Source organism: Leucoraja erinacea, chromosome 36 (genome assembly GCF_028641065.1).
Source record: "Leucoraja erinacea ecotype New England chromosome 36, Leri_hhj_1, whole genome shotgun sequence".
Taxonomy (NCBI): Eukaryota; Metazoa; Chordata; class Chondrichthyes; order Rajiformes; family Rajidae; genus Leucoraja; species Leucoraja erinaceus.
Genome location: NC_073412.1, coordinates 5,267,705 through 5,289,302, shown reverse-complemented (window position 1 = coordinate 5,289,302; position 21,598 = coordinate 5,267,705). Strand labels below are relative to the sequence as shown.

The window sequence follows — 21,598 nt, the reverse complement described above, 5'->3', positions numbered from 1 at the left end:
GATTTGAGAATTAAGGGCAGAAGTTTAGGGGTAACATGAGGGGGAACTTCTTTACTCAGAGAGTGGTGGCTGTGTGGAATTAGCTTCCAGTGAAGGTGGTGAAGGCAGGTTTGTTTTTATCATTTAAAAATAAATTGGATAGTTATATGGACGGGAAAGGAATGTAGGGTTATGGTCTGAGCACAGGTAGATGGGACTAGGGGAGAATACGTGTTCGGCACGGACTAGAAGGGTCGAGATGGCCTGTTTCCGTGCTGTAATTGTTATATGGTTATATGGTTATATTGAATGGCGGTGCAGACTCGAAGGGCCGAATGGCCTACTCCTGCACCTAGTTTCTATGTTTAGTAATCCTTAATGCAATATAAACAGTATTTAAAAGGCATTTGGACAAACCATAGCTGCTCGGCCAACTTTTCCCAGCTGATTGCTATCGCGAACATTCTCTAATGATTTGCACCAGGAGACAGTGAGACACAGGTTAAAGCTCTCTAATAGCTGCAAGCCAGCTACAAGTCTAGGGAAATGTTAACGAATGTAAAACAGCAGCTCTTACAAGCAGGTTCATTTACATCTCCTACCTTCTGCGAGCGGCTCTTTCGCAGACATACAGAAGCAAAATCAATCTCCATCTTCCTCCCCCCAGTGATGTGTTGGACCCACAACATCCACAACTTCTTAATTGACCCATCAATCAGGTGACAGAGTTGTGGCTCGCAAGCTGAGCATCACAGCGTGCGAGGCATCAGGGTGCCGGGCGGACAAGCGATCATGGCACGTCAGGCAGGGAACCGCCAGGTGAGGAGGAGGTGGGCTGGTGGGCCGGGAGCTCAGTCTACACCTGAACTTCCAGACGTTTGAAGAGGGGCTGAAAATCGACGAAAATACCTCGCTCAGCGTCAGCACCTTTGTTAACCTTACAAAGGAGGGACACAAAGTGATGAAGTTTATAGCCCTTTCCCACGGTGCAAGTTCATTCCAAGACTTCTCCCGAAAAAAAATCAAACTCGCGGTAAGCACGGAGAATGAACGTGGCGGGTACGTCGGAGCTCGGGGACGTTTCTTAGCGCTAACGGCAGGCACTCGGGAAGACTCGCTAACGGCAGGTAAGCACGGGAAGACTCGTGAAGATTTTTCAACACGATGAAAAATGTCCACGAGAGCCCCGAGTACCGACGAGTGGCCATTACCGTAAATCTCCTAGTTCGAATCAGGGCAAACTCGGGGAGAGCTCTTGGAATGAACTCGTACCGTGGGACAGGGGTTTAACTCAACGGGTCAGGCAGCATCCCCTGGAGAATGTGGAGAGGTGACGTTTCGAGTCAAGATCCCCTGGAGAATGTGGACAGGTGATGATGTTTCGGGTCAGGTGATGTTTCAACTCTACCACTGGGGTGGGAGATTGCAACCTTCACGTGGTCCCCCCTGTTTCGACGAATGCAATCAACCCGGCGTGCACAATCAAATAAGATCAAATAGAACAAGTTGCCCTACAACTTTAGGCTGTGCACGCCATATGCAAGAAGAAGAAAAAGAAGAAGATCTCTACCATTGCATCGCTGTGCCACCCCTTGTATTGTAAGGACATCTGCACAGCACAATCCCACTGGATCAGGGAATGGGGACTGACTGCCTCTTCACCTGCCCTGGCCAATACACACGAAGGCGACATTAAGAACATACACAAAGTGTTGGAATATCTTATAGAAACATATAAAATTATAAAAGACCTGGACAAGCTAGATGCAGGAAAAATGTTCCCAATGTTTGGCGAGTCCAGATCCAGGGGCCACACAGTAAAGGGGAGGCCATTTGAGACTGAGGTGAGAAAAAACGTTTTCACCCAGAGAGTTGTAAATTTGTGGAATTCCCTGCCGCAGAGGGCAGTGGAGGCCAAATCACTGGATGGGTTTAAGAGAGAGTTAGATAGAGCTCTAGGGGCTAGTGGAGCCAAGGGATATTTTGGGTGAAGGCAGGCATGGGTTATTGATAGGGGACGATCAGCCATGATCGCAATGAATGGCGGTGCTGGCTCGAAGGGCCGAATGGCCTCCTCCTGCACCTACAGGTTGGTGAGAAAGCTGGAGAACCATACAGCATTGGATCAGTCCCTATGGCCCACATTGTCTCACTCTTGAAACTATTGACATTCATCTTAAATATACTGGGGTCTCCCACACCCCTCTTGAACGGAGATGTCCAATGAATGAAGGCATGTTTCCACTCATCTGACCCACAAGCCAACCCCAAGGGCTGTAAAGCATTTTGGGATGTTCAGCGAGGGGCTTGTGAACGCAAGCCTGCCCTCTCCTGCTGCGTAAAGTCACGGCTGGAGAGATCTGAGCAGTCCCCCATTTGATAGGGAGTGCAGAGACGGTTCACCAGACTGATTCCTGGGATGTCAGGACTCTCCTATGAAAGCTGGATACACTTGGTCACACTCTCTAGAATTTAGGAGATGAGAGGGGATCTTATAGAACCTACAAAATATACTGGGGTGGACTCCCACAGGAAGATTGTTCCCGAATGGGGAAGTCCAGGACAAGGGGTCACAGCTTAAGGATAAGGGGGAAATCCTTTAAAACCGAGATGAGAAGAACATTTTTCACACAGAGAGTGGTGAATCTCTGGAACTCTCTGCCACAGAGGGTAGTTGAGGCCAGTTCATTGGCTATATGTAAGAGGGCATTTGTGCCTTGTGGCAGTGAGGGGGTATTGAAGGAGGTACGGGATACTGGATGATCAGCCATGATAAAGTGAATGGCGGTGGAGCTGCGAAGGGCCCGAATGGCCTACTCCTGCACCTAATTTCTATGCATGTTTCTATGATACCTGTCGGTTTAATTTCCTCTCTGCTGCTAATCTGTATATCCACAGAGTCAATAACCTGGTTATTTTAAATCGATGCGCATCTGCCTTAAAGACTGCACTGACGGGAACCTCTATCAATGCATTAATCAGGGCACTAAAAATAGCTCAGAGATCACTGTAAACTCACCAGGATGTATATCAAACACTCCCAGGTTAGTTCGAAGCACAGATTAGATTTAGAGTTCAGCTCCCTCACTGATGTTCAAATTGCAGATAGTTCCTTCACAGAAGTAAAAAAGACGAGTCCCGAATCAATATTTCTCAATGACATTTTTTTTTGCAACTGTGATCCCTCATGTATAATGCCATTCCATTTGGGCAGGGCAAAGTCAACAGCATTATAATAGAAGAAGGGTCTCGACCCGAAACGTCGCCTATTCCTTCGCTCCATAGATGCTGTCTCACTGAGTTTCTCCAGTATTTTTGTCTACCAGATAATCTGTGGTTGTTGAGTTTATTTTAAAACGAATAAAATAACAGCAAGGATTTGAGTATAGGAGCAGGGAGGTTCTACTGCAGTTGTACAGGGTATTGGTGAGACCACACCTGGAGTATTGTGTACAGTTTTGGTCTCCAAATGTGAGGAAAGACATTCTTACCTTAGAGGGAGTACAGAGAAGGTTCACCAGACTGATTCCTGGGATGTCAGGACTTTCACATGAAGGAAGACTGGATAGACTCGGCTTGTACTTGCTAGAATTTAGAAGATTGAGGGGGGATCTTATAGAAACTTACAAAATTCTTAGGGGGTTGGACAGGCTAGATGCAGGAAGATTGTTCCCGATGTTGGGGAAGTCCAGGAACAAGGGGTCACAGATTAAGGATAAAGGGGAAATCCTTTAGGACCGAGATGAGAAAAACATTTTTCACACAGAGAGTGGTGAGTCTCTGGAACTCTCTGCCACAGAAGGTAGTTGAGGCCACAGTTCATTGGCTATATTTAAGAGGGAGTTAGCTGTGGCCCTTGTGGCTAAAGGGATCAGTGGGTATGGAGAGAAGGCAGGGATGGGATACTGAGTTGGATGATCAGCCATGATCATATTGAATGGCGGTGCAGGCTCGAAGGGCCGAATGGCCTACTCCTGCACCTAGTTTCTATGTTTCTATGTTTCTAAATGTAATCTGGGATACTGACTTGCTCCTCGAGTGATACAGTGTGGAAACAGGCCCTTCGGCCCAACTTGCCCATACCGGCCCACATGTCCCAGCTACATGAGTCCCACCTGCCTGTGTTCGGTCCATATCCCTCCAAACTTGTCCTATCCAATATAACTGTCTCCATAGATGCTGCTGTACCCGCTGAGATTCTCCAGTACTTTTGTCTACCATATATCTGTCTAACTGTTTCTTAAACGTTGGGATAGTCCGAGCCTCAACTACCTCCTCTGGCAGCTTGTTCCATACACCCACCACCGTTTGTGTGAAAAAAGTTACTCCTCAGATTCCTATTAAATCTTTTCCCCTTAACCTTGAACCTATGTCCTCTGGTCCTCGACTCCCCTACTCTGGGCAAGAGATTCTGTGCATCTACCCGATCTATTCCTCTCATGATTTTATACACAAGCTCCTCTTTAAATCATATCCATGGATCTTTTGCATGCACCTGAATCGGGTTAAGAGCCTCATCTCTAAGAGAGCAGCATCCGGGTTAGCATTAATCTCATAGTCTACTTTAAACATGATGCCACCGAATCTGAATGTAGCCATGGACAGCATCTCCTCACATTACCAACATCATGACCAACAGTTCATGATAGAAACATTGAAAATAGGTGCAGGAGTAGGCCATTCGGCCCTTCGAGCCTGCACCGCCATTCAATATAATCATGGCTGATCATCCAACTCAGTATCCCATCCCTGCCTTCTCTCCATACCCCCTGATCCCTTTAGCCGCATGGGCCACATCTAACTCCCTCTTAAATATAGCCAATGAACTGTGGCCTCAACTACCCTCTGTGACAGAGAATTCCACAGATTCACCACTCTCTGTGTGAAAAATGTTTTTCTCATCTCGGTCCTAAAAGACTTCCCCCTTATCCTTAAACTGTGTGACCCCTTGTTCTGGACTTCCCCAACATCTGGAACAATCTTCCTGCATCTAGCCTGTCCAACCCCTTAAGAATTTTGTACGTTTCTATAAGATCCCCCCCTCAATCTTCTAAATTCTAGCGAACCAGGGTTGCGGGCACCACGCGCCGACCCAACTAGATCAGAACTCATCGCAGTGAACGATCGCGGAACAGACTGGAGGGGAGACAGAGGGATCTGCAGCTGTAGTTAGTAAAACAGGCTCTGAGCGTGCTGCTAAATTGACAGTGGCTGCTGCAATGAGCCCCTAGTCCAGCCTTGACATTCAATCCAACTTTGAACAGCAAAAACGGGTGCGTCAGCAGTCCTACGAATACAGCGTGCTGAAATGTAACAGCGCTGAGCGCTGAGCAAGGATAACATCCAGTTCCCCAAAGCTAACACAACGCTCTTAATAATGGAAATCCAAATAACGCATTTCAATTTCATACCGATATCCAGCTCAATAAGCATTTTAAGATAGAAATTATCTGCTGCAATATTAATGAGCAAACACTTTATGTGTCAAGGAACAAACAACGTGACATCGGTTTCCTGTAATTCAGACTCGGACACCAGCACCTGCTGAAACTGCATATAAATCACTATTGCAATGTCTTTGCCTCGATACTGTCGGCTCGGTGGGCAAAATGTACACCTACTGCGTCAGGAGTCTCAGGTCAGTGTTTGCAGCGTGCAATGTTGAGGGAGATCTCCTGATGTCCCGCTTGGATACAGAGCCCGTCTGGTCCTTGTCTGGACTCAGTCAGAAGGTAGCCCAGTTCCAGTCACCACTGAACCATCCTCTCACCAACTAGAGAGTGGCCCTGATCTACCATCTGCCTCACTTGAGACCCTCGGACAGTCTTTAATCGGACAGTTAGCACTGGGCAGTTAGCACTGGGATGAGGACAATCTTTTTCACCCAGAGAGTTGTGAATCTGTGGAATTCTCCTCCACACAAGACAGTGGAGGCCAAGTTTGAATCTGAGTGCAAATCTTATTTTCTCCAAAAGTGCCTTCCCACTTACGTGGTTTTTTTTTCGGCGACTTGCCAGTACCCGTCATAGTCGCAGCAGGTCACCGAAAATTCTCAACATGTTGAAAATCCAGCGGCGACCAGAAAAAGGTACGACTCTTTGGGGCAACTACTCACGGCCATACAGGCGTCACCCCCGTGACAAGGAAGCAGTCATTTAAAACTCTGGTGTGTAGAAGTTTCTCCTCGGAGCTTACCGAGAAAAAAGTTTTTCACCCAGAGAGTTGTGAATTTGTGGAATTTCCTGCCACAGAGGCCAGTGGAGGCCAAATCATTGGATGGATTTAAGAGAGAGTTAGAGCTCTAGGGGCTAGTGGAATCAAGGGCTATGGGGAGAAGGCAGGCACGGGTTATTGATTGGGGATGATCAGCCATGATCATAATGAATGGTGGTGCTGGCTCGAAGGGCTGAATGGCCTCCTCCTGCACCTATTGCCTTTGAATTCACTGGATGTTTTCAAGAGAGAGTTAGATTTAGCTCTTAGGGCTCTTTGGAGGAACGTGGATACGTGACGTTTCAGGACGGGGCCCTTTGTCAGAGTTCTTCTTGAGTTTGAAGAAAGGTCCTGACCCAAAACGTCACTTATCCTGTTAAGCTGCAACGGATAAAGACATCATTGTTCCACTACTGGTCCATATGATAATTAAACACTCTTGTATTGCGTACAGTTTTGGTCTCCAAATCTGAGGAAGGACATTATTGCCATAGAGGGAGTGCAGAGACGGTTCACCAGACTGATTCCTGGGATATCAGGACTGTCTTATGAAGAAAGACTGGATAGACTTGGTTTATACTCTCTAGAATTTAGGAGATTGAGAGGGGATCTGATAGAAACTTACAAAATTCTTAAGGGGTTGGACAGGCTAGATGCAGGAAGATTGTTCCCGATGTTGGGGAAGTCCAGGACAAGGGGTCAAGCTTAAGGATAAGGGGGAAATCCTTTAAAACCGAGATGAGAAGAACTTTTTTCACACAGAGAGTGGTGAATCTCTGGAACTCTCTGCCACAGAGGGTAGTTGAGGCCAGTTCATTGGCTATATTTAAGAGGGAGTTAGATGTGGCCCTTGTGGCCAAGGGGATCAGGGGGTATGGAGAGAAGGCAGGTACGGGATACTGAGTTGGATGATCAGCCATGATCATATTGAATGGCGGTGCAGGCTCGAAGGGCCGAAGGGCCTACTCCTGCACCTAATTTCTATGTTTCTATGTTTCTATGTCTCTTGGCTAATCTCACAAACTGATGCATGGTCTCAAAGTGATTGTTTCTCAGCTCAGAAGGTGATGCCTCCCACTGCCCACTTCACATGGTGCATAAGTCTCTGCCAGTCCCCTGCCCCCCGTACACTGTATCCGTTGCCCTCACACTGGTACTGTGATCCTCGGCACAAAGAAACGCAGCTCAGTGGGTCAGGCAGCATCTGTGGAGGTAAATAGACAGACGAACTTTTGGGAATGGGACCCTTCTTCAGTCCAGATGGAGAAGGAAGGGGGGGGGGGGGGGGGGGGGGGAGAGAGATAGCTGCAAAAGAGAGGTGGGAGATCAGATAGCCTGGCAAGTGATAGGTGGGTACCGGTGGGAGGGGAGGGGGTGATTGTGGGGGTGCGGGGAGCAGGTCAAGAAGACCAGAGGTGAAAGGGGACAAAAGGGTGTCAGATAAGAAGAGGAGGAGTGAAATGAACAGCTGGAAGGGGTTGCGATGTAGAAACATAGAAACTGAAAATATGAACAGGAGTAGGCCATTCGGCCCTTTGATCCAGCACCGCCATTCAATATGATCATGGCTTATCATCCAAAATCAGTACCCAGTTCCTGCTTTCGCCCCATATCCCTTGATTCCATTAGCCCTAAGAGCTAAATCCAACTCTCTCTTGACTACAGCAAGAGATGTCTTTGGAAGTGGATGGGGAACGGGGAAGGGGAGCTAAAAGGGGAATATGGGCCTCGGGAATGGGAGAGGACAATGCGGGGGGGGGAAGGAGCAGGTTGGCTGGGAAGGTGGGGGGCGTTGGGAGAAATATGTACACACCAGAGTGGTGGGGGGGGGGGGGGGGGGAAATGGGGGGGGGGGGGGGGGGGGACAGGGAAAACAAAGAGGGGTGGGGAGAAAGTCTTGATTCCAATTCAATTTAGACACAGTGGATATAGACACACAAAATGCTGGAGTAACTCAGCGGGCCAGGCAGCATCTCTGGAGAGAAGGAATGGGTGACGTTTCGGGTCGAGACCCTTCTTCAGGCCCGATCCGATCCGAAACTCTGGAACTCTCCGCCACAGAGGGTAGTTGAGGCCACAGTTCATTGGCTATATTTAAGAGGGGTTAGATGTGGCCCTTGTGACTAAAGGGATCAGGGGGTATGGAGAGAAAGCAGGTACAGGATACTGAGTTGGATGATCAGCCATGATCATATTGAATGTGCAGGCTCGAAGGACCGAATGCTAAGGCTCTAATCTTATGAGATGAGGCCTTTTTACACAGAGAGTGGTGCTCTGGAACTCTCTTTTCATTGGCTATATTAAGAGGGAGTTAGATGGCTAAGGGGATCAGGGGGTATGGAGAGAAGGCAGGTACGGGATACTGAGTTGGATGATCAGCCATGATCATATTGAATGGCGGTGCAGGCTCGAAGGGCCGAATGACCTACTCCTGCACCTATTTTCTATGTATCTATGAAACATCACCCATTCCTTCTCTCCAGAGATGCTGCCTGTCCCGCTGAGTTACTCCAGCATTTTGTGTCTATCTTCGGTTTAAACCAACATCTGCAGTTCATTTCAACCACAACACACAGTGGATAGTTCTACTGTCCTTACTAATTAAAATCAATATTAAACAGACTAAATGTTGATTATTTTTCATGAGTTAGTTCCAAGTTAGCCAATGTACTTTCTAGTACAGATTGTGTTACTTTTCATCACTATTGAATCTTCTAATATAATGTACCGACTGTATTAATAATAGATACTCATTCATCAATAAAATATAGAATGGAGCTGACACTGCTGCATTAATAAATATACCACATTTTCCCTGCATTATAATATTGACTTTGTTAAAGTCCTTCATTGGCTGTGAAGATATTGAGATGCTGTGTTTTAAAAAGTGACACATTTGCCAAGAAATATAATCGGCCAATGCTGTATTTTAACAAGTGCTAGGGGGTTTAAAAATCGATGTTTTCCCGAGTGAAATGTGATAACAACCACTTCTGATTCATTTTGAGTCACTCTGAATAGATGGTGAACTCCTCTGGCTGTCGGCAAAGTGCAAAGTGCTGGAGGAACCAGGCATCATCTGTGGAGGCAAGAATGTACGGCCTTCCGCAGTCTGAAGAAGGGTCTCGACCCGAAACGTTGCCTATTTCCTTCGCTCCATAGATGCTGCCTCACCCGCTGAGTTTCTCCAGCATTTTTGTCTACCTTCGATTTTCCAGCATCTGCACAGTTCCTTCTTAAACCTTCTGCTGTACCTTGTCTTTTTACCCTCCTTCCCAGCCTGTGGAACACAGTAACTCACGGGGGGGGGGGGGGGGGGGGGGGGGGGGGGGGGGAGACAGGCCCTTTGACTAACGCCCACAGCGACCAAGGTGCCCCATCTATACTAGCCCCATCTGCCTGCATTTGTCCCATATTCCTCCAAACCTTTTCCTATCCACGTATCTGTCCAAATGTGATTTAAAGACTTCGGAGCAGGAAGGGGCGCATGGCTGCGACCCGACTTCGGAGCTTCGGAGGCTCCGGCCACAGGCCTGGTGGACAGGAACCTTGGAGCTGGCATCTCACTGACGAAAACTATCCCTGAGAATCCACCTTCTTCAGGGTCGGTAGGAATACATGCACAAAATTGCTTTAAGTAAGTAAGTACGTTTATTGGCCAAGTATTCACATACAAGGAATTTGCCTTGGTGCTCGGCCCACTTTAAAGAAACTAAATCCTGGTGCATTGTTTAAATTAAACCGAATACCCGTCAAAAAAAATCATCGCTCGTTACTCATTCTCACCATTACCCCACTTCGCAAAACGTGCATTCAGCTGCTTAAGCCATGATTTAAATGGAGTCCCAGTGTTTAGACATCCTCACTTATAAAGAGAATTGATAATAAGTTCGACACAAAGTTCTGGAGAAACAGAGTGGGTCAGGCAGCACCGCTGGAGAAAATGGATAGGTGATGTTTCGAGCTGGGACTAGTCCTTCAGACTGAGAGCCTCTTGGTCAGTCAGCTCTCAGTCTGAAGAAGGGTCTCGATCCGAAGCATCACCCATTCCTTTTCTCCAGAGATGCTGCCTGACCCGCTGAGTTTCTCCAGCGTTTTGCGTCTATCAGCCCATCAAGTGTACTCTGCCACTCAATCATGGCTGATCTATCTCTCCCTCCTAACCCCATTCTCCTGCCTTCTCCCCATAACCCTGGACACCCATACCATATAACCATATAACCATATAACAATTACAGCACGGAAACAGGCCATCTCGGCCCTACAAGTCCGTGCCGAACAACTTTTTTTCCTTAGTCCCACTTGCCTGCACTCATATCATAACCCTCTATTCCCTTCTCATCCATACGCCTATCCAATTTATTTTTAAATGATACCAACGAACCTGCCTCCACCACTTCCACTGGAAGCTCATTCCACACCGCTACCACTCTCTGAGTAAAGAAGTTCCCCCTCATGTTACCCCTAAACTTCTGTCCCTTAATTCTGAAGTCATGTCCTCTTGTTTGAATCTTCCCTATTCTCAAAGTCCACATCAACTCTGTCTATCGCTCTCATCATTTTAAAGACCTCTATCAAGTCCCCCCTTAACCACTCAAGAATCTGTCTATCCCTGCCATTAAAATATCCACAGAATTGGCCTCCACAGCCTTCTGTGGCAAAGAATTCCACAGAGGGTTCTTTATGGGAGGCTGGACCACAATGAAGCAATGCTCTGGCAACATTCGTCCAAATCAACTTCATCTAAAAATAAAAGATCAACACAAAATGCTGAGGAGTAATTTTTAACTTAGTACAGGACGTTGGTGAGTATTCGTTTCCGCTTTGGCGAAGATAGACACAAAAAGCTGGAGTAACTCAGCGGGACGGGCAGCACCTCTGGAGAGAGAAGGAATGGGTGACGTTTCGGGTCGAGACCCTTCTTCAGACTGAGAGCTAAATAAAGACACACTGCACATGTGAAATAATACGCTGGATTCAACATTCCGTGTGCAGCTGGACACAAAACACACGGTTCAAAGCCATTCTTGGAAGGCATTTTCCTTATTGCACAATGGTAATTTTATGGCCCCCTGATGTGTAATGAAATCAAAAATGATAACTGACTTCATTATATTATTATGTGACAGCTGAACCATTATACTCACCTTCTCAGAACCCCTCCCCCTACACACCCCCCCCCCCCCCCCACCCAAAAAAAACCTCATCGTAGCCAACGAGAGCTAATCCGACCAATTGGTTTTGAATCGGTGAATGTGCAAATCTGCGTTTTTGTTAGATGGGATTACGAGGTTTTAAGATGAGATAATGAGAGAGTCCCTCGTGTATTTGGACAGATGAATAGAAATCCCTGCTCTGTATCATGGGGCTATCCGGGATTTTTTGAGCAGGAATTTGGGAACTGCATGTTGTAATTCCATGCATTTTTTTTCCCATGGAAATTCAAACACTGTGGAAGTAACAGGGGGTACTGCAGCTCAGAGTGACACAGCAGGGAGGTTGTTAAGGTGCTGTCCCACTTGGGTGTCATTTGCGTGTCATTTACACGACATCGTTTACGCGTGCATTACGCGCGCATGGTGACGTAGGCAGTGACGCGTGGTCGCGCGCAAAGTGCCGCCCAAGTGGGACAGGGCCCTTTACAATGAACAGCTACCAAAGACCACAGATAGGCGAAAAAAAAGCTGGAGAAACTCAGCGAGAGAGGCAGTACCTCTGGAGAAAAGGAATAGGTGACGTTTTGGGTCGAGAGCCTTAAACATAGAAACAGAAAATAGGTGCTATTCGGCCCTTCGAGCCAGCACCGCCATTCATTGTGATCATGGCTGATCGTCCCCGATCAATAACCCGTGCCTGCCTTCTCCCCATATCCCTTGACTCCACTAGCCCCCAGAGCTCTATCTAACTCTCTCTTAAATCCATCCAGTGACTTGGCCTCCGCTGCCCTCTGTGGCAGGGAATTCCACACATTCACAACTTCTTCAGGTTGAGAGTCAGGGGAAAGGAGTCAGACTATTATCTAAATGGTGTCCGATAGGGGAAAGGGGGGTGCAGCGAGAGTCATGGTACAAAAGGTAGGCAAGGTGCAGCAGGCAGTAAAGAAAAATAGGTGCTTTCATTGCAAAAGGATTTGAGTATAGGAGCAGGGAGGTTCTACTGCAGTTTCGGGTCTTGGTGAGACCAGCACCGCGTACAGTTTTGGTCTCCAAATTGAAGGACATCATTGCTGAGTCGACGGTTCACCCCTGATCCTGGGATGTCAGGACCCTGGTGACTTGGTTTTACTCTCTAGAATTTAGGAGATGAGAGGGGATCTTATAGAAACTTACAAAATTCTTAAGGGGTTGGACAGGCTAGATGCAGGAAGATTGTTCCAGATGTTGGGGAAGTCCAGGACACGGGGTCACAGCTTAAGGATAAGGGGGAAATCCTTTAAAACCAAGATGAGAAGAACGTTTTTCACACAGAGAGTGAATCTCTGGAACTCTCTGCCACAGAGGGTAGTTGAGGCCAGTTCATTGGCTATATTTAAGAGGGAGTTAGATGTGGCCCTTGTGGCTAAGGGGATCAGGGGGATGGAGAGAAGGCAGGTACGGGATACTGAGTTGGATGATCAGCCATGATCAGATTGAATGGCGGTGCAGGCTCGAAGGGCCGAATGGCCTACTCCTGCACCTAATTTCTATGTTTCTATGTTTCTATGAAAGGGAACCAAGAGATATGCTGTAGACGGTGATGTAGAGAGAGAGATATAGAACAAATGAATGAAAGATATGCAAAAATGTAACAATGGTGAAGAAAACTGGAGTTGTTTGTTAGGTGAGAACGTGAGGCTGGACAAGACGACATCGTAGCTGGGATGACTTGGGTGGGGGAGGGATGGAGAGAGAGGGAATGCAGGGGTTACTTGAAGTTAGAGAAATCTATAATCATACCACAAGGTTGCAAGCTGCCCAAGCAATATAACCAAAGACTATCTCACTACTAAGAGCACTGGAGCAGATTGTTGAAACCTCCCACTATATCACTCAATACTGTACGGAGAATTGAAGATGTTTTGTGTACAGGGAATGATGTTGTATTGATCTAAATCCAGAGGATACTAACGTCAAGAGGTATAACTATACCTTCAAGAGCCCATCTCACACCACTTGGACTTCTGTAAGGGTTTAAAATAAGATTCGCTTTCAATCCCAACCTATTCTTTCTTGTGGACAAGTGTTCTTTCTGCTGCTGTTGTGCAGCAACTAACTAAAGGGCAGTGTAACTCGGGGAAAATGTACGTGCAACATATCATAGAAACATAGAAAATAGGTGCAGGAGTAGGCCATTCGGCCCTTCGAGTCTGCACCGCCATTCAATATGATCATGGCTGATCATCCTACTCAGTATCCCATCCCTGCCTTCTCTCCATACCCCCTGATCCCTTTAGCCAAATCTAACTCCCTCTTAAATATAGCCATTGAACTGGCCTCAACTACCTTCTGTGGCAGAGAATTCCACAGATTCACCACTCTCTGTGTAAAATTGATTTTCTCATCTCGGTCCTAAAAGACTTCCCCCTTATCCTTAAACTGTGACCCCTTGTTCTGGACTTCCCTAAACATCGGGAATAGAAACATAGAAACATAGAAACATAGAAATTAGGTGTAGGAGTAGGCCATTCGGCCCTTCAATATCATCTAACTCAGTATCCCGTACCTGCCTTCTCTCCATACCCCCTGATCCCTTTAGCCGCAAGGGCCACATCTAACTCCCTCTTAAATATAGCCAATGAACTGGCCTCGACTACCGTCTGTGGCAGAGAGTTCCAGAGATGCACCACTCTCTGTGTGAAAAAAGTTCTTCTCATCTCGGTTTTAAAGGATTTCCCCCTTATCCTAAGCTGTGACCCCCTTGTCCTGGACTTCCCCAACATCGGGAGCAATCTTCCTGCATCTAGCCTGTCCAACCCCTTAAGAATTTTGTAAGTTTCTATAAGATCCCCTCTCAATCTCCTAAATTCTAGAGAGTATAAACCAAGTCTATCCAGTCTTTCTTCATAAGACAGTCCTGACATCCCAGGAATCAGTCTGGTGAACCTTCTCTGCACTCCCTCTATGGCAATAATGTCCTTTCTCAGATTTGGAGACCAAAACTTTACGAATAATCTTCCTGCATCTAGCCTGTCCAACCCCTTAAGAATTTTGTAAGTTTCTATTAGATCCCCCCTCAATCTTCTAAATTCTAGCGAGTACAAGCCGTGTCTATCCAGTCTTTCTTCATGTGAAAGTCCTGACATCCCTGCAGGATTTGTCCTGCCATATCAGTTGCGGTCTACAGTTTATATACAAAGGAATAGGCTGTAAAAAAGTTGTGACCACTGCCCAGTCCATCACCGGCTCCGATCTCCCCACCATCGAAGGGATTGATCGCAGTCGCTGCCCTCAAAAAGGCAGCCAACATCATCAGAGACCCGCACCATCCCGGCTACACACTCATCTCACCGTTGCCATCGGGAAGAAGGTACAGGAGCCTGAAAACTGTAACGCCCAGGTTCAGGAACAGCTTCTTCCCCACAGCAATCAGGCTATTAAACACAAATAAGCTCTGAACTACAATAGACTATTATTATTAATTATTGCGCTATATTTGTTTATTAATTGAGTATGTGTGCATGTGTGTGTATATATACATGGTGAACTTTATTTCTTCCGTTGTATACTATGTTAAGATATTCTGTTGTGCTGCAGCAAGTAAGAATTTCATTGAGTGCAGCAGCATCTATGGAGCGAAGGAAATAGGCAACGTTTCAGGCCGAAACCCAAAGGAAATAGGTAACGTTTCGGGTCGAAACCCGAAGGATTTCGGGACGAAACGTTGCCTATTTCCTTCGCTCCATAGATGCTGCTGCACCCAATGAAATTCTTACTTGCTGCAGCACAACAGAATATGTTAACATATGTTAACATAACCTTCGGGTTTCGACCCGAAACGTTACCTATTTCCTTCGCTCCATAGATGCTGCTGCAACCGCTGAGTTTCTCCAGCTTTTTTTGTCCACCTTCGATTTTCCAGCATCTGCAGTTCTTTCTTATACACTAAGAATTTCATTGTCCTATCTGAGACATATGACACGTAAAACATTCTTGACTCTCATGACTCCCTTGAATAAGGCTTGTGTGCATGAAAGTACCCAGAACGTCATACTAAAATCAACATTTTTCAGTTTAATCCAAATATAACCACTTGGAAATAGAAATTCTATGAGCATTGTCTGTGCTAAATCTGGGGAATGAAACATAGAAACATAGAAAATAGGTGCAGGAGGCCCTTCGAGCCTGCACCGCCATTCAATATGATCATGGCTGATCATCCAACTCAGTATCCCATACCTGCCTTCTCTCCATACCCCGTGATCCCTTTAGCCACAAGGGCCACATCAAGTCAAGTCAAGTCAAGTTTATTTGTCACATACACATACGAGATGTGCAGTGAAATGAAAGTGGCGATGCTTGCGGACTTTTGTGCAAAAGACAAACAACAAAACAACCAAACAAATTCTAAACACAATCATAACACACATATTCTTTTACATAATAATGTAGCTCCCTCTTAAATATATCTAACTCCCTCTTAAATATAGCAAATGAACTGTGGCCTCAACTACCTTCTGTGGCAGAGAATTCCACAGATTCACCACTCTCTGTGTAAAAAATGTTTTTCTCATCTCGGTCCTAAAAGATTTCCCTCTTATCCTTAAACTGTGTGACCCCTTGTTCTGGACTTCCCCCAACATCGGGAATAATCTTCCTGCATCTAGCCTGTCCAACCGCTTAAGAATTTTAAGGGGATGTTGTATTGTGTGGGATGTTGTGCTGTCCCACAGTTGAGCTGCATTGATCAGGGCAACCATGTTGGAAAGCGGAGCACAGCTCACGTACGTCAACACAGAGAATTGAACGCATGCGACAAAGGTTGTGAAATTATAGCCCTCTGTCCTTGTCGGAATCTCAAGAGCAATATTTGTACAGTTGGTTGCAAATTTCCCAGGTTACAAGAATAGATTATCTTGCATTTTCTGTCTGCGAGGGACAAATTGATTGTTCGATTCCCGATATCACACCAATGGTAAAACATCAAACGAGTGCTTCTTGTATGTAAAGTACTTTGCAACCTGCTGAGGTTGCAAGTTGCTATGTAAATGCATCCGCCATTCGAGGACTTGACTGGGGACATTGGGCTATGTCCTATCCGTACCATTGCTTCGGTTTAGAATCTATTTGCAGGGTGGCACAGCTGGTAGACTTCACACCTCGCAGCGCCAGTGACCCTGGTTCAATCCTGACCTCAGGTGCTGTCGGTGTGGAGTTTGCACGTTCTCCTCGTGGCCGCATGTGTTTCTTCTGGGATTTCCTCTGGATTCCAAAGACGTGCGTGTTTGTAGGTCAATATGCTCCTGTACATTCCCCCCTTCATGTGTAGGGAGCGGATGGGAAAGTGGGATAACACAGTACTAGTGTGAAGGGCTCACTTCAGTTTAGTTTATTGTCACGTGTACCGAGGTACAGTGAAAAACATTTGTTGCGCGCTAACCAGTCAGCGGAAAGACAATACATGATTACAATCGAGCCGTCCACAGAGTGTACAGATACAGGATAGAGGGAATCGCGTGAATAATGTATAGCGCTAGGGAGTGATCAGTGGTCAGTGTGGTCTGAGTGAGCTGAAGGACTTGTTTCCATATCTTTCAATCTCAGGTACAGAGAACCCGAGACATCCATGTAATCTGCTGTATTTCGCAGGTGTACCAGGCAATATTTAACAGCTGGAAAATTCAGGGCGGTGAAAAAAGTGTGATGAGGTGTATGGGCAGATCAAGAACCCGACACTTGCAACAAATGAGACTGGGGAATGATGCTGAACTGACCACTGTCTTAGTCCACTATTCCTATAGGCTTGTAATGTATCAGAGATGCTTATACAAGATGTATCTAAGTGCTTATGTATAGCGATACATACTGAACTGTATACAAAGATAGACACAATATGCTGGGGTAACCCTAACCCTAAACTGGCAGCATCTCTGGAGAGAAGGAAGGGGCTGAGACCCTTCTTCAGACTGATGTACCGTATACAAACATGAATTTTACTGTACATCGATACATGGGACAAATAAAGTACCATTGAAGGAGGATTCAAAGGGGAGGGAAGCTGGTAAAGTGGATAACACATGGAGATTGGAGATATCACAAGAGAAATATTGACATCTTTGCTTCCATTTTCGTTGTCTATCTCAATTTCTTTCGTCAAATGTCCTAGGACATAGAAACATAGAAACATAGACAATAGGTGCAGAAGTCGGCCATTCGGCCCTTCGAGCCTGCACCGCCATTCAATACGATCATCCAACTCAGTATCCCATCCCTGCCTTCTCTCCATACCCCCTGATCCCTTTAGCCACAAGGGCCACATCTAACTCCCTCTTAAATATAGCCAATAAACTGTGGCCTCAACTACCTTCTGTGGCAGAGAATTCCACAGATTCACCACTCTCTGTGTGAAAAATGAAAACTGAGAAGGATTCATTATAAAATAGAACATTGAAAAGGACAGTCCAGCAACAAGCCCTTTGGCCCACAGTGTCCATGCAAAACGTGATGACAAGATAAACTCATCTCATCAGCCTGCACGTGATCCATAGCCCAACATTTGCTGCATATCCATGAGCCATTCTTTAAAGCCTCTTAATAGACAATAGATGCAGGAGTAGGCCATTCGGCCCTTCGAGCCCGCACCGCCATTCAATGTGATCATGGCTGATCATCCCCAATCAGTACCCCGTTCCTGCCTTCTCCCCTGACTCCGCTATTTTTAAGAGCCCTATCTAGCTCTCTCTTGAAAGCATCTAGAGAACCTGCCTCCATCGCCCTCTGAGGCAGAGAATTCCACAGACTATGGGATTCCAAAGGGATATGGGGATCCCTTTAAGAGTCCTATCTATCTAAACGCCACAAATGGATCTGCCTCCATCACCTTCAATGCATCCACCACCCTCTGCATATCTCCTTTAAACTTTATCCCACTGATCTTACATTGATCCCCTTGTCATTTCAACCCTGGGATAAAGGTTCAGGCTGTCTACTCTGAATTCTGGCCTCCCTACACTGGCTCCCGGTGCACTTTCGGGTTCATTTTAAATCTGTTATTTGTTTTTAAATCTCTGAATAGGCTCGCCCCGCCTTACCTCTCTGAGCTGCTCCACCCATACGCTCCTGCCCGGTCCCTCAGGTCAGCTGGTCAGCTGCTCCTGGAGGTACCGAGGTCTAGTCGGAGGCTCAGAGGGGATAGAGCCTTCTCTGTTGCTGCTCCGGCACTCTGGAACACCCTGCCGTTGCACATCAGACAGGCCCCCTCACTGTCCATCTTCAAATCCAGTGTTAAAACGCATTTGTACTCCCTGGCTTTTGACCATGCCTGAGGCTTTGCTTCTGTTTGTGGTGTTTTTGATGTTTCTTTATTTTACATGTCTTTTCCTCCAATTTCTTTTGATTGTTATTTTTGGTGTGTATTAACTTTTTTGTCAATGATTAGTGATGTACAGCACTTTGTTGCAGCTATGTTTGTTTTTAAAGTGCTCTATAAATAAAATTATTATTATTATTATTATTATTACCTATCTATGCTTCTCACCATTTTATAGGCCCCGTAGCAGAAGCGTCCACGTTGGGGGGGGGCTGGAAAGTGGATGTATCCTGAGCTAATTCTGCTACCACCATCATCTATTGCAACAAGTGATGGCTCCCGCTGGTTGTCGCCGGAAGCTTGAGTCCTTCTCAGGAAAGACGATGACAGCGAGGGCAACATTCCTGTAAAGGGACGACCTGAAATCCACACAATATTCCGAAATGTAGCCCGATTGTAATCGTGTACAGTCTTTCCGCAGACTGGTTACCACGCAATAAAAGAACCAGGGGCCACACGGTCTTAGAATAAAGGGGAGGTCATTTCAGACTGAGGTGAGAAAAAAACTTTTTCTCCCAGAGAGTTGTGAATGTATGGAATTCCCTGCCACAGAGGGCAGTGGAGGCCAAATCACTGGATGGATTTAAGAGAGAGTTAGATAGAGCTCTAGTGGAGTCAAGAGATATGGGGAGAAGGCAGGCACGGGTTATTGATAGGGGACGATCAGCCATGATCACAATGAATGACGGTGCTGGCACGAAGGGCCGAATGGCCTCCTCCTGCATCTATTTTCTACGTTTCTATGTTTCTAAAAGCTTTTAACTGTGACAATAAACTCAACTCAAACACAAAGTCCTACATCGCTGCACCGTGACGTCCTGATATTATTCCCAACGTCACAACTAATGAAGGCAAGCAGACCATGGGCCTTTGTTACAACTCAATAGGTGCCCAAATTCTTGGTCAAAGAGCCAGCTTGAAAACAGCACCTGTTTTAAAGGGGACGAGATGGAAGTCTGGGTTTGGAAGTCAGGGGTTATGGGGAGAAGGCAGGAGAATGGGGTTGAGAGGGAGGGATAGATCAGTCATGGTGGAGTAGACTTGATGGGCCAAATGGCCTAATTCTACTCCTATCACTTATGAACTTAAGAGGTCGTTACGGAGGAAGGCTCATGATTAGAGGTATCAAAGCAACTGGAGTTTGGACATTGTCAACACAATCATGTTGGCGTGTGAAAGCTCAGGGTCTGTTCGTGAGGGATACACAGCGCGCAAAAACATGGCGTCTGGGAAACAGAGAAGTGGTGTCAGCCAGAACCATCCATCACCCACACCCACAGGTATCAGACACTTGTGGCAGCGTGCTGAGCTACCTGTCGTTATGTTGGCAACACTTTCATTCATTCATTAACATTGTCTTTCATGGAAGGTAGATAAAAATGCTGGAGGAACTCAGCGGGTGCTGCAGCATCTATGGAGCGAAGGAAATAGGCAACGTTTCGGGCCGAAACCCTTCTTCAGAATTCATGGTACATTGGAAAGTTTGACAAAATGTCATCATTGTGCCTCGAGTTCTGCTAATTATACTCAGAGAAATGATGGGGAATTGAGCGCGTACCAAAGGGGGGGGGGGGGGGGGGGGGAGGGGGGGGAGGAGGGAGAGTGGGGAGAGAGGGGGGAGAGAGGGAGGGGGAGTGGGGGGGAGAGAGGGGGGGGGGGGAAGGGGGGGGAGGGAGAGACAGAGATGGTGGGGGGGGGGGGGGAGATGGGGGGGGAGAGGGGGGGGAGAGGAGGGGCGAGTGGAGATGAGGGGGAGGGGGTGGAGGAGGGGAAGAGGGGGAGTAGGGAGGGGGGAGAAGGGGAGAGAGGGGGAGGGCGGGGGGAGGAGAGAGGGGAGAGGGGAGAGGGAGGGGGAGAGGGAGGGGGGGGGGGAGGAAAGGGGGAGAGAGGAGGGAGAGAGAGAGAGAGGGAGAGAGGGAGGGAGAGAGAGGGAGGGGAGAGAGAGGGAGGGAGGGAGAGAGGGAGAGAGAGGGAGAGAGGGAGAGGGAGGAGGAGAGGGAGAGGGAGAGGGAGAGGGAGAGGGAGAGGGAGAGGGAGAGAGAGAGGGAGAGAGGGAGGAGAGGGAGGGAGAGGAGAGGGGGAGAGAGAGGAGGGGGAGAGAGGAGGGAGAGGGAGAGAGGGGGGGGAGAGAGCGGAGGGAGAGGGAGAGGAAGGAGCGGAGGGGGAGAGAGAGGAGAAGGGGAGAGGGGAGAGAAGGAGGGAGAGAGGGAGGGGGAGAGGAGGAGAGAGGAAGAGGGAGGGGAGAGATGAGGAGAGGAGAGGAGAGAGGGCAAAGAGGGAGAGGGGAGGGGGAGGGGAGTATGGGTGGAAATGTGGGGAAGGAGAGCAAGGAAGAGGAAAATAAAGGAGGAAAACTCTGACCCAGAACAAAACACAACTTTTGTTTCTGCTGCTGCTGCCGCTGCTGCATGTGGGAGGAGGGAATAAGTCGTGCCCTTCTCTGTCCCCATACTCAGCCAGTTCACCAGGGGGCCAATCTGTGCCAAGTCACATCCAACAAGATGCCCCATTGGTGCAGGAAAGAACTGCAGATGCTGATTTAAATCAAAGAAAGACACAAAATGCTGGAGTAACTCCGCCGGGCAGGGCAGCATCTCTGGAGCGAAGGGTCTCAACCCAGAACGTCACACATTCCTTCTCTCCAGAGATGCTGCCTGTCCCACTGAGTTACTCCAGCATATTGTGTCGATCTTAGATGCACCATTCCCTCTGCATTCACATATCCCCCCCCCCCCCCCCTCATCCACATCCCCTCCCCCCTTCACCAATCCCCATTACATTCCCCCCTGAGATACCACAGTGTTATTCCAGCAAGGTGGGATTATCACCAAATTAATGCTACATTGGCCATCTCGACTGGCAGGACAAGACTCGTTGGCTGAAGAAGTTGAAACAGTGTGGT

At 47.2% G+C, this 21,598-nt stretch overlaps 1 protein-coding gene across 1 annotated transcript in view; it reads right to left on the bottom strand.

Moving 5' to 3' along the window:
* tmem266 (transmembrane protein 266) overlaps positions 1-21,598 on the bottom strand; it is a 96,213-nt gene that overhangs the window by 73,695 nt on the left and 920 nt on the right. The window lies entirely within an intron of this gene.